The sequence below is a fragment of the Dermacentor andersoni genome, chromosome 2 (genome assembly GCF_023375885.2).
Source record: "Dermacentor andersoni chromosome 2, qqDerAnde1_hic_scaffold, whole genome shotgun sequence".
Lineage (NCBI taxonomy): Eukaryota > Metazoa > Arthropoda > Arachnida > Ixodida > Ixodidae > Dermacentor > Dermacentor andersoni.
The window spans coordinates 66,890,151-66,902,653 of NC_092815.1; the positions used below are offsets into that span (position 1 = coordinate 66,890,151).

Sequence of the window (12,503 nt, forward strand, 5' to 3'; positions counted from 1 at the left end):
TAGCCGACGCACAAAAAACAAATGCTGAAGTAACAAAAAACGAAATAAAAAAAGATAGCACGACGAGGATGGGATTCGAACCCACGCGGGCAGAGCCCAATGGATTAGCAGTCCATCGCCTTAACCTCTCGGCCACCTCGTCCGCCGGCGGAAAACGTTCTTTCGAAAAAAAACAACGGTACAAGCTGGCGATAAGAATGGCCCCAGCCGTAAGCTCAGTATTTTAACTTTTCTTTTTTTCCTTACTGTCAACAGCGCTCTGCGTTCTCGCTGCCGTGCAAGACAAACGGCCTTATGCTGCGCGCGTCATTGCTTTTATTTTTTTTTTTCTTAGCCAGTGTTTTCGTATAGCGCAGATAGAATGCGCTCGTTTCTCGAAAGAATTCCACTCAGTTTTAGCGCTATTCAATTTTTTCAGTGCCGTTTCTTTCTGAAAAATGTCCACTTCGGCATATGTCGGCATCATGATGCGAGGGTGAACGCTCGGTTATAAACCAGGCAAATAAATATCACACGTTCTTTGCTACCAAATTAAACGACACCCGGTTACTTTAAATACGGCATCTGTTAACGACTTTTTACTCAGTGCGTACGTGTGTGTCATTCCATCATTTCTTTTTCTCAATCGTCTTTACCGAGACAGTTATGTAATTTTGTGTATCAGGATTAAGCGGGGATCAAGGTCAACGATTAATCACGGCGAAACATGAAAAGTCACAAAAAATTGCCGCGGAGGTATGAGGATGGCGCTCCTAATAAAATAAAATAACTTTAAATTGCGTAATTGACTTGAAGAATATATCTGCAGTAAAGAGAGAATGGAAAGAGAGAGAGAAAGAGAGAGACAGACAGACAGACAGACAGACAGAGAGAGAGAGAGAGAGGCATGCTGATGACAGCCAATGCATACAACATAGTGGTTGCTTCTGCCTCTTCCGTATAGTGTCTCACGGAAAAGCCCTGAATGCACTTATTTGAGTATATAAAATATGTTATGCGAAGTAGCAACCCAACCTTTAAAAGAGACAGAGGGAGAAAGCAAAGAAAGAAAGCTTCTCACAGCCATCTTTTCTGTATTCCCTATACTCTCCAGGGCCGGGCTTTTGCTCCGAATGCGATATTTACTCAAACGTAAAGAAAATTAAAAAATGAAGGAAAAAAGTAAGCTTTATGATGTGAACGCCAGCGAAAGAACGCCAGGAGAGAGAGAGAGAGAGAGAATTGAAGTGCGAGCATGACCCAAGGGCATCGTTCTAGAAGCCAATTTCGCCTTAGCTTTTGTGGAGCTCGACTCTGTCGAAAGAGTTGAAGAGATAACAAATAAATCAGCGAGGCGGGTGGAAACACTGAGGTCACACACAAACGCACAAATGTGAATTCCAACCACGTCGACGAGTTGAGTTCCCAGAAGTTCTCGGCTCTTATCGGCTCAACCTTCACAGCGCGCCAGAAGGGGAAATGAGAGAGAGAGAGAGAGAGAGAGAGCAAAATAAAGAGAGGGGTACAGAAAAGCGCGAACCTAAAGAATTGGATAGTATTCTTGAAGTCATAATGTAAGCACTGATGCTCGAACATTGGTTTATCAGTTATTTCTTCTATATTTATACCATTGCGTCTTTCTCTTATCATTTGTTTCACATATTTCTGCGGTGGAATTTAAGCACTGAAGTGTTCTCGTGCGAAATTTATCTCCAGATCCCTCGCGTAACGTCGATAATGCGCTCACAACAGCCGGCTGCACTAGAGAAATTGCTCGCTAGTCTAGAGAAGGAACGACGGTTTCAATTACACCCTGTAATCAAGGCCTTCGTATTTCCTTCCTTTCTTTTTTTCTTTTCTTTCTTTTTGCACGATCGAGTAGAAAGGCAATGCTGTACGATGCGACGCATATCCCACTGTGAGCCTGCAACAGCTGAGGTAGATCTGCGAGGAGATCTTCTGACCACCACGCACGCACCCGACATCTTCCGCGCAAGACCAGTTATGATATTTACGTTTCCTCTCCGCAAATTTCCGTCGAATACCGATAAGCTGTCGTGAAAACTCTGGTGAAAGGCTACTCAACATCAGAAAAAAGAAATCACACGCAGTAACTCCTAACGCTAAGCATTGTGCCGCTTGCTCATATCCATGCCACCCGGTGTCACTATCAGTGTTATGAAATTTGATCCAACTAGTATAAAGATTATCAGCTAACGGTTGATAATTATGAACCTTTAGCAGTGGTTACCAACCTTATCGCACTAGGTCCGTCCCTTATCAACCCTTATAGGTTGTCATCAACCTTACTGGAGTTGATCCGATCTTTATCAACCTTTATCGGTCCTTATCAACCTTATTGGAATTTATACGACCCTTATGAAACGTTACCAGTGCTTATTAATATTAACAGAATTGATCCGACCATTATAAGCCCTTATTGCTCTTTAGCACCTTATCTACCCGCATCGAACCATTATCAGTCATGACGAGACCCATCTAACACCTAATCAGTCCTTATCATCTTTATAAAGACATTTCCTGATTATCTGTGCTGAGCGACGTGAATGAAGCGCATGTGCCCTCATAGATCCGTGGCATTTCGGTTGGCGAAGGAACGCCACAACGAAACGCGCATCCCGCGACCACCGAAACGCAACGGGGATGTGGTGTGTTTGGCATTAAATTTTCCCAAAATCGAAATTTTCGTGATGTCTACGATGCACTAAGTCGGCTCTACATGTGGTTCTGGAGATGGCTTTCATTCCATCAGCACCAAATCTTTCAACAAAGCCTTCTTAGAAACTGTTTGTTTTATTCATTATTTCCTTTATAGCGATTCGTCTTACGTGACGGACAGCTTTCCTGTTTGGGTAGGCATAGAAATACTTACGCATTTAAAAACTGTGCAAGCAACGTGCTCGTGCAGTCGCTTTGAAACAGCGCCACAGATGTTCCAAGGCCGTATTACAGATTATTGAACAAAATGAGACTACATTTACAAACGTACGAAGCCTTTATATTCAGATAATATGTAATCGTGCACAAATGTATCCCTCTGTACTAGATTCAAAAAGATCGTATGAAAGGAGCATTTAGAAAAACATTGTTACAACGAATGCTCGCTGTCAGTGAAGATTTACGATGTGAATAAACGACGAGTGAGTAAACGATGGAATATAACACGGGCAATGTGAAGTCATCTAAGTGTTGCGCGGTTCTAAATTATAGTTAGACAAGAAGCGTTCATTTTTCTAATTCATACTTCAACAACAACAACAACAACAAAAGCGACGCGAATGTTCTGGCGCAACTCGTACACGCGAGAAACGCCTTGCCGATGTTGCACCTTTCGGCCGGAGACCACGAAATGCAGCGCCGATCCAGTGAGAAACATTCTAGTGAAAACGTAACAATAGATAACTGAACTCGCAGAACAGCCTTTCGCTCTGACGTCACTAATTTCGTCAGACGGTCGTACTTTTGACCGAAGGAGAAAGACACAGAGCTTCTCTGTGTTCGAAACGTGGCAGACATGAAAAGGAAGAGCCGCTTGGAGAGGCCAGTCTCCTTGTCGTTCGGAAAAGAAAAAAAAAGTGGGATGAATGCAGTGCAGTAAGTGTCTCTCAGGTGAGCACACCCGCGCCCTCACGGCGGTGACGCTGTCTCTCGACCGTTCACACCTCGTCCGTCTCGCAAAACGCACACGAAAAGACCGCTGCGTAGCGCGTTGTTTATCACGTCGGAAAGCGCGTTGCGAGAGCTGCCGCTGGCTGAGTTTGTATTTGGCCAATGAACCGGATCACTTCTATCGTCAAGAGGCCGCGCGAGCGAGAGCGCGCTCTAAAAGAGACGCGCAGGCACACGCACCCGTGCCAGTGCTCAGGGTGTTTGCACGGCGCCCGATGTGTGCCCGGAGTTGCTTCTGCTGCTGCTGCTGCTGCTGCTGTCGCTTGCATGGTCACCAGAGTGAGCCTCTATAAATAGACATATCTCTATTCCCAGCCGCTGCGTCCTTCCCAAAATGCAGCCGCTAACAGGTTTCACGTTGAAGCGTGCGCGACAAACACGTCGCTCCCGATCGGCTTCTCGCTCGTCGACAGGAATCCCTGCATCGGAAGTACATGTATGAGCACGACGTGGCACGGACGCACGAGCAGAAAAAGTAGCAGTATCGTGGTACTAGAAAGGAGATATGCGACGTGGCTGCCATTCCTCCGCTATATGCTTTGTCGTATTTGTCTTAATTTTTTATTTTGCAGTATCACAGACAGAAACAGTGTAGTCAGTGTCATTTATACCCTGTTCTGTTCACAGAAACCTGTTTACGGTGAAGCGGAACAAAGCGGTTTCCAAGTTGAGTGAGCGTGTATAGGAGACAGATTAGCATCTCCAACCGGAGGCGCCATTCATTGCGACACGGAAAGACGACAGCTAGCGCATTGGAGGCGCATAAGAGGGCGCTTTGCGCAAGAAAGGAAAAAAGGGGAGACGTGCCGAGGGAGAAGAACTATATGAAAAGGGCGTATACGTTTTCGAAATATTTATCAAAGCCTTTCTGTACTCCTTCATGGCAGGGTTTTTCGATCGATGGACTTTTTCGAGCAGTTCGATTATGACACGAAGGGCAACATTTCAAGAACTGAGCTCATTTATGCGGCAGTGCATAGGGACACGTATCATGTTACAAAGTACTGCAGCTGATTTCACAGAGAAATTGCGCCTGTGGGAAGTTTGTCTCGCTTTATTTTATTTGCGTTGCGAAGCTGGCGGACACAATCAGATGAGCTATTTATGGAAGCTCCTCTCGCGAAGTCTACTTTCGTAACAAGCTGGAAGTGAGCTCAAACTCGTCTCACCAGAACCACCTCTGATTAACCTCCCTGATATATATATATATATATATATATATATATATATATATATACAAGCTGGAAGTGAGCTCAAACTCGTCTCACCAGAACCACCTCTGATTAACCTCCCTGATATATATATATATATATGTGTGTGTGTGTGTGTGTGTGTGTGTGTGTGTGTGTGTGTGTGTGTGTGTGTGTGTGTGTGTGTGTGTGTGTGTGTGTGTGTGTGTGTGTGTGTGTGTGTGTGTGTGTGTGTGTGTGTGTGTGTGTGTGTGTGTGTGTGTGTGTGTGTGTGTGTGTGTGTGTGTGTGTGTGTGTGTCGATGGTGTGCACTCGCGTCATATACAGCACACGATTCGCGCACTGTACATGTCCTTTATGTGCGCTAAATGCACTGGTCAAGGTTACACCGAACTAAAGACAAATACGACAGTGTGCAAAGCACGCGTTTCCTCAAGCACAGGCGAGGCAGAAAAATGTAACACGCAGAATGCAAACACATCAGTGGAATACTTTTATACAGCCGTCTTAAAGTACAACATGCGCAGAGAACACGATATGTTTCATGCTTCGTTAAGCTAGCGATGTTGTCCGGAAGATGATTTCATTCTGATGATTACATATTGCTAACTTTCACGTTTTGCCGTGAAATGACAGCCTTCCCATTATTGCATTCGGTGGCTTACCACAAAGTCAGCTATCGTTCTGATGGAAAAAAAAAAAGGAGGTACGCATCGAGGGCATTATAAGAGCAAGTAACGCAACAAGGAGGCTCATACGCTGACGGCGAAATTTTGCGGCAATATTCGAGTATTCGCAGTGCCAAATATATTTCCGTCGGTCGTCACGTTCGTGCGCTGTTCGCTTTTGAAAACCACCTAGCCGCATCGAAACAAGGCACAGGAACATGCCTGATCATTCGCATAGCGACGTCATGACAAGCTCTACATGGTGGGTTTTGGCTGAAGGCCTTTCCAACGAGAGCTCTCTGGCCGCCGCCATAAACCCACTCAAAAGCACTATAGGAGTATGGCAGCGCATGTCCTCCCCCCCTCCTCCTCTCTGCACAGTCGCTTGCAAAACAGTACAGAAAACAGACGTCCTGACTCTGCTTTGTAAGCAGCGGGAATAGGCCTACGCCAGGTGTTGTTTTTCTTCATCTACGCAAATATGAGTCTCAGCTGCCGAGGATGCATCGCTGAACAACTGTTGCCCGCGCAGCACAACTACACTCGCACCTGCCCCAACAAGCGGCTGCCGAGAGACGCAGTCTTCTTCCGGTTTCCAGAAAAAAAAAAAAAAAAAAAAAGCGGTGCACACGGGCTTGTGTGTGCCACTTCGGCATGCAGTGGTTGCTCGCGATTCCCAATGCAGAAGCGCTCTAGGTAATGTGCCGTCAGCGGCGCGTGCGTGTGTGGGACCAGGGAGGCCCAATTAAGGCAGCTCGCGTGTGTATTTCAGGTCCGTCTCCCTTTGCTGCGCAGCGGCTTGGCACTGCCTGCAAAAAACCGCCGCGCCGCACATCCTTGGCCCGACGCGCCGCTAAAGCCACGTGCCGGCGCAGAGGGCATTGCCCTCCTCCGCGTTGCAGCCGAGGATGCGAGAGACGCGAGGGCGCGCCGCGGTAGCGTTGGGTTCCTAATGATTAGATTGCTTAGTCACACGAGCGGTCAAGACAAGCGCCGAGACAGTACACAACAGAAACGCTAGAAAAGCCCCAGCTTGGTGGCATTTGCCAATCCGATTTTAAAGGCAATGCGTATATACGTCTATCCAACCTAAAGTATGATCCTCCGTCCATCCATCCGGCAGGTGCATCATTATGGGTGGGGGTGGGGGGGATCGCAAGAACGCTCGCATACCGTACACTGGGTGAACGCGAAAGGACGCCATGTGGTCAAAGTTAATTTGGAGTCCCCGACTACCCGACTGCGGCATGCCTCATATTCAGATCGTTGTTATCGTACGCAAAACCTCAGAATTTATTTTAATTATGTTATAGCTGCCTTATTTCAGCCCGTACGGTCTGGATATAAATTGCTCCCTACTGAAGGGCTTATTGCAATCCTGCGGGATACAGAACGCCAGTGAGAGTGCGCAAATAACTTGTGTGCTAGCGAAATAAATTTCGAGCGCGTGTATACAGGGTGCTCCTCGTAACTGAAGCCAAACTTTAAAAATATGCAAATGCCTCGTAGCTGGACCGAACCAAGGTAATGTTGTTTGTCGTCGCTTGGAAATACCCGGATTAATTGTTTGCATTCTACCTAATTAGATAATTAGCTTTCGTTGATTAATCAGCTTCTCAATTATTTCAATAATATGAAAAGTATCAATGAGGAAATTGTAGAGGAACATGAGAAACTCCCGATACAGCTTTCTGTTGCTCAGTACGTACTGCATAAAAGTGTTTTTCCGAACATGAAAGAAGCCCGCGAATACACTCAAAATTGCTGCGCGACTGGCAGCTCGAGGCACGTTGCGTGTATTCGCAGGCTACTTTCCCGCTCGGAAAAACATATTATGTAGCCCGTATTGAGCAACAGAAAGCTGTGTCTTTCACTCTCATGTATGGTAGCAAACTGGACTCAGTATGAATAACCTCCCTGCCTTTCCTTCCTCCCTTCTCTCTCTGTGTGTGTGTGTGTGTATCGGGAGTTGCTCATGTTGCTCAATAATTTTCTCACTTACACTTTTCATCTAACTATAATAATTGAGAAGTTGATCAATTAAGAGTGGTTATATAATTAGGTGGAATGCAAAGAAATAATCGCTTGGCAAACAACATTACTTTGGTTCTGTCTAGCTACGTAGGATTTGCATATTTTTAAGGTTTGGCTCAAGTTAAGCCAAAACACCTTCTATATGTGTTTGTGTGTGTTTCCGCGAGCTTTTTTTTTTTCGCCTCACTCCCTTCGTTTCGTCCCTTGCCATCTTGCCTGGAATAATATGCCAGGACTGTCGCTAGGCTCTCCAGACACCCTTAACCTTTCTCTCTCCGTAGGTACATTAAATGTGTCACTCTACGGCCTCCTGAACTTGATGGTCGCAAAATGCAGGAGCCAAGCAGTGTCAGCTTGTGACGCTTTCCTATAATATATACACAAGCGCTCGAAGCAACTGCTCAAGAAAAGCGCTCGCGAGATTTACAGCGCCGCAGCGACGACCACGTCAGTGCTCGTGAAAGCGCCTTCCAGTCAACTCTGAGTGCTTCATTTCGTCAGCTTTTGGAAGGACCCATCAGATAGCTGAGGCGGGCGTGCTGATGCACATTATACTTCCACATTGAATGGCTGCTCGTACCGCGTTGCCTTTTTTTTTTTCTTCAGGGGGCGGGGGAGGGGGGAGGGCTGCGAACTTGGCTACGCGCACCATTTCAGCCGCAACCTGAAACAATTCTCACGACGGCCATCAATCCGACCTGGACTCACCGCGTGGAAGACGCGCGTTCTACCCAAGAAGCTCAGCCTGCTGTTCGTAGGGTGTCGCACACAATGGCACGGCTATATAGCTGTGACATCGCCTTCGAAATATCCGGCACAGTAATTTGCTTCGCGCCAAACATCTCGGGGACCTGCGCTCATGAGCCTCGCCGCGCTCGAACGCTAGACGCCATAGCGTGGTATAACATCAGACGGCCGAGCGGAAAGGCGCTCAAGTGGTGCTGGCTAACGCTAGCAGCTGGGCTAGATATTGTAGGCATGAAAAACCGAGTTAGCGGACGGGTTGATGGCCGTCGCTGTAGCACAATTGGTAGTGCATCGCACGCGTAATGCGAAAGTTGCGGGTTGGGTGCCCCACCGGCTACATGTTACCTTTTTCGCCCACTTTCATTTCCCCATCAACTCCCCCCCCCCCCCCTCATTATTTTCTACATTTCAATTTCAAACACATGTAATTACCCCTACGCTTTCTTTGGCTTCATTGCCTGCTGGCTTTATATGGTTAACAAATTCAAGCCCCTCTCTATCCCTTATTCTTGTTCAAACATACGTGAGCGCCGTTATTTCAGTGAAGGCATAGAAATTAAAAGATCGGGAGCAAACCAATGCGCGATGGAAGACATTTGAGAAGAGGCTATTTGCCGTCTAAGATGTGCAGTTTGCTAAATGTTTGAGCATATCTGCGGTAATATTTAGATTACTTCGCATATTCTTAAACAGAAGCATGGCTACGCCCTCATTGCAATTCAAGGTCCCAATGGGGCTCGAGAAGAAGCTGTCTGGCGGTGAACTGTGAAAGGAATAAATTATATATTGGGTAGCGTCTCCTAAATCTGGGAGACTTACTCAAGATAGGGATGCGTGCATATTTGAGTAATTTTTCTACCCTCATGTGCCTGCTGAATTATTAGGGCGACCCACATCTGTCATCTACCTGTATTCCAATAACTGCGGCGCTTCCCCGGAACTACAGGCCCATCTGCGACATAATCCTGTAGTTTCCTGCTGAGTAACCAAAATTCAAGACATCAACTGTGTCAGAAATTCAGCAAATGAATGTCACGAGATACAAAGCTGCTTCTTAGTGGCATTTTGACGATTAATTTCATCCGAAACCAGACGATGGAGATTCTGCATTATGCTGCGGTGTGCAGGAGGGCTATTGTGTAAATGTCCACCTAGTGGACATGTTCATTTCATCTGCTTCTGGTTGACTGGGGGCGCCTGTCTCCTTCTGACGCGTACCCTGCAGGCCGACCAATCAGAACACCACCAGCAGCAGGCTAAACGGGCATGCCCGAGAAGTGGACACTTGTAGAATACACTCTCCCAGCTTGTCACATATCGGTACAGCTCTTTCTCGCTCGACACCGCAGCGCTGATACGTTCACGGAAATCCAAGCGGCGAATACAAGCAACCTCTCGATCCCGGCAACCGGTCATCCATTTAGCAAGGCCTACTGGAGCTCCGTAGACGAGCCTCACTGCAACCGCTTGTGTCAGGCTGTCTCGCCTTCGAACGCAGCCTTAACCGTGCAGAACAGCCAGCGCTTTGCCAACCGCGCCCAATATGCGTTTATCCATGCCTCTGCTAAAGACCTCGCACCGCACCAACGACGACGGGTGTTCCCTTTCCCGACTTCGTCCAGCCGCTTCCTCCTTAAGCACACGAATGTCGCCGTTGTGCAAGCGATTGCACGAGCCGTGGTTCACTTTGGACTCGTCCCAGTTTTCTATTCCTGCAACCATGATCGCACAACGGAACGAACGCCTAGCCCGGGCACCACACATCTGCTCCGTGGCTCAGTCCCAGCGGTATACACTGCTCGTTTTATACTTTCTTTTTCCTTCTGCTTCGAGTGCATAGCCACATCTTGCGCAATCACCGAAGCCCTTTGACAGACGCGCTCTGGCAGTGGTAACAGTTCTGACATCTTTTCACTTGTGCCAAAATGGTGAACTTTGTTGCTTCGTCCCAAGGCCTACTTTCTTTATGTTTCTTTTTTTATTTTTATAGTGTGTCTTGAGAAAAAGATGGGTGAAAAAGAAGAATAAGCTCCTTTCGAAAGTAGCACACTAAGTCCACAACGCATCACCTGTTACCCACAATAAGCAGCAGTCCTGTGCTTGATTCAACATCTTTCTTCACACTTATAGTTCAGCAACTTTGTCCCTGCGCGGAAAATTTCGAACCTTTTCACATCAAGTGATTGAAGCGATTGTGGCCTCAATCTGTGTCCCTCTTACGCGTCTCTGTACAGGCTGAAGTGCGAGGGGACTTATTCAGGTGCTTTAAAAAGGACGCTTCCAAATCCCCAGCAGTGACAACACTGAGCACGACGCCTAATGGAAACCTTGCGTAAGCGTTAAGCCCAACAGATGTAATGCCACAATTGAAAGCTGCTGATGTAAGTGCCTGCCGCGACCCGCGGGCAGAAAGGAAAGAATGGACGGCGGTACCGAAATGAGAGGGCGTTTTCTAGGTTTTCAAGTGTCCTAGGGGAGCAGAAAAAAAAAGAATGGTCGCGTATAAGACGTTCACGATCGACGACAACAACATTCGGAACATTCGGTGAGTTTCGGGAGAAGTTCGAACGCAAAACGAGCTTAAAATCAAGACAACTTATTTCTTCTTCGAAGGAATGGAAAATACGTGCATTGTTGTCTTGTCTGTCGCTCTCGCTACATATATATAAGAGAGACGGTTTACCATATTTTATGCTACAATCGCAAGAGACAATGTGTTTTCATCGGTATACGTTCCCTACTCGTCAAATCGCCACAGCACACAGCACGCGAATCGCAGTTGAATCAGCAAACATGAATCATCGGCAACGATCACGTCACTCAGCTCGACTTGCACACGCAGTTGAGCAGCAAGCACAGGTTGAAGAGAACATTAAGCGCAGTAGAATAAACCCAAGGAATCGAAATGCGATTACTCTCTGGCGTAATATCTTAGTAGGTCTTAAGCCGTTCGGAAACGTTCTTATATTGTGACTACTGCGTGATGAAAGAAAACTTTACCGCTCACTCGGGTCACTGGTCATATTGTGTGGAAAACCTTGCTGCTCAACCCCTGTTCGTGGTGAATATAGATGTAGTGTACGGTACGCCCCACGTAGCACAATACGTGAACAATATATATATATATATATATATATATATATATATATATATATATATATATATATATATGTAGTTTTAAAGCCATATACTTTCACGCGCTCACTACTTTGGTAATTTTAATATCCACCAGTGTCGTCGTGGGAATCACAAAATTTCTTGCGAGAAAATTACAAGGAAAGAGGAAAGAAAAGAAAGAAAAATTCTCGTTGTGAGGGAGTATTCGAACTTACGACCAACATATTGGCTGTCTAGGGTTGAGCTTCACAGCCACACCGGGGATTTTCTTTTTCTTATCACATGGGAGCAGAATCTTTAGAGAATCAAAGCACTATAAAAATTCGAGGTGACTCAAAACATAGACTCAAACCTTGTTGCTGGGCGAGTTGGTTGGGATCTAATGAATACATCACCGCTCGATCTGTCGTTTCATAATCTCCCTCCCAAGTCTTTATTTTCCTCTTTGGCACAACAATGTATTCAATAGACTCAAAAGTAGGGTAAGCAAGCGCAAGCTTCCGATAACGACATGCAGTCCGGAGGTGTTTCTAGCACTGCCTACGCACTACTTTAAGAAAAAAAAGAAATCCCTGCGACCTATACCTCATGATTTGTTCATGTTTGTAGGTCGCCTTTGGCGAAGGAGAATGCATGAGAGGCATGCTTGCTAAACTACAGCGAACCACCTGGTCGCTGGTTTTCGAAAATAGCTGCTTACGTCTTCAGCCACTCTGCCGATGCTAATGCACTGGAGAATAATCGCGCCAGCAGCTGCCCTGATTGGCTAACACCCGCTCATCAACATCTGTGTACTGAATAGCACTGGCTTCAGAGCCCCCCTTCGTGTTCCGGCACGTCGCCATCCCACATGCGGAGGTGATCCTAAATTACGCTTTCACTCTCTACATGTAATGACGATGATGGAGCGCGTCTACTTCATCTTCAGTAGTCTTCTCCTTCTAGCGCTCGGCTTCTTTTCGTGTTTACTGGATGGCGCTGACGCCGTGCTGTCTTCATTTTTTTTTTCAGGGATAGCCTGAGACTAATAGTGGGTTATACCAAATATATATATACTTTGAGAAAAGCCGAGCGAATT

At 46.4% G+C, this 12,503-nt stretch overlaps 1 protein-coding gene and 1 non-coding gene across 3 annotated transcripts in view; both read right to left on the reverse strand.

Moving 5' to 3' along the window:
* Window positions 1–12,503, reverse strand: part of Pka-C3 (Protein kinase, cAMP-dependent, catalytic subunit 3) — a 163,497-nt gene that overhangs the window by 84,565 nt on the left and 66,429 nt on the right. The gene's annotated exons all lie outside the window — the stretch shown is intronic.
* TRNAS-GCU (transfer RNA serine (anticodon GCU)) lies at window positions 61–142 on the reverse strand. The gene has a single exon. It is a non-coding gene; the product is annotated as a tRNA-Ser (tRNA).